Source organism: Citrus clementina, unplaced genomic scaffold (assembly GCF_000493195.1).
Source record: "Citrus clementina cultivar Clemenules unplaced genomic scaffold, Citrus_clementina_v1.0 scaffold_4, whole genome shotgun sequence".
Lineage (NCBI taxonomy): Eukaryota > Viridiplantae > Streptophyta > Magnoliopsida > Sapindales > Rutaceae > Citrus > Citrus x clementina.
The window spans coordinates 13224232-13225703 of NW_006262274.1; positions in this window are offsets into that span (position 1 = coordinate 13224232).

Here is a 1472-nt window from a genome sequence, read left to right on the forward strand (position 1 = left end):
TACAAGCGGAGAGTTAAATCTAATTTGTACTTCTTACTGCAGCTACTGTTACCATCATTATTTGGATGCTCCAACACAAAGGTCCAGGGGTCTGGCTCTGGTCTATAAGCTTGTAACATATCAAGTAGCTCATTAGCAGTGTGAGCACAAATAAAGAGTTTTTTCGCATTAGAAGGAATGAAATAGTTTTTTATTGCATGGTTAAGAAATGCGATAAAGCCATCATAAAAGTTATTGACATTTAACAAACCGATGGGTTTCTGGTGGATGTGCAGATGGGCCCAAGATGCTAGTGTGATAAGTGCCTCTAGTGTTGCAAGATCTCCTGGAAGGAAAATAAAAGCATCAGCATGATTAAGCATTTCAGTTATTCTTTCTTGCATACTTGAGACGACTAACTCTTCTCCAGTTGATGAGTCAGACGAACTGCCCAAAGGTTTTAGGGCTCTTGGGATGATGCCTAACACTTGGCTGCCTCTGATAAAAGCTGCTTCTGAGACCATTTTTGATAACCCTCGATTACCTCCTCCATACACCAAGTGTAATTTTCTCGCTGCTATGCTGCGACCAAGATCTATGGCTGCCTCAACGAACTCTTTATGTTTTCCATATGTAAATCCAGAAAGCACACAAATGTTCTTGAATTGTCTATTTGGAGTAGCTGCCATTGGGATACTTCTCAAAAAACAATTTGTGAGTGCTTGACAAAAAAATTCACATTTAAGAGTCTTGGTGACAATGGGTCACAGTTGTGTATGAGGTAACATGTCAGTGCCAAATAACGTGTAAAGCACGTGGCTCGCGAGTCAAAAAGGAAACAGTAAAAAGGAAAAAGTAAACAGTAATAAGAAAAAAGCAAACAGTAATAAAATTATTAAAGACAATAATGCACACAATAAAACAAAAATAACAGTAAAGTAAAAGGATATTTACAGGTAGTTGCGACTGTGGCTCACATCTTCCCCTGGTTTTACGTCCAGAAACGGCTTGAACACCCTCTATGGGTCAAGGATAGGCTTCCTATCCATTTTTCTTATAAACTGGCAAACAGGGTCGTTTATAGTCAGATTCCCGAGACTATATCGTGCATGCTCTTTCTGGAATAATGGCCATAACTGGAGAATCGCTCCTTGCACATATCCACTGGGATGCGTTTCAAGAGATAAAAGGATATCATCCAATGACTCTTTATTCAAGCCATCCCTAATGAATTGAATCTTATCTTCCCTGTTATCAGACACCATTCCTAAAGAACATGGGTTTTTATTGCAACTCATTCTGGCACACTTATGACAAGCAATAGAAATTCTTCGAGCTCGTCGTTTTCTTGCATAATTTCCTTTACCACAACCAGGCATGTATGCAATAAATTTTGGAGGTAACTCACCTGCCGAGCGTACTTTAGCCTCGATTAACCAACGGATGTCAGCAGGTATGTTATTCCTCATGAGTAATCGCATGCGTTTGGACCG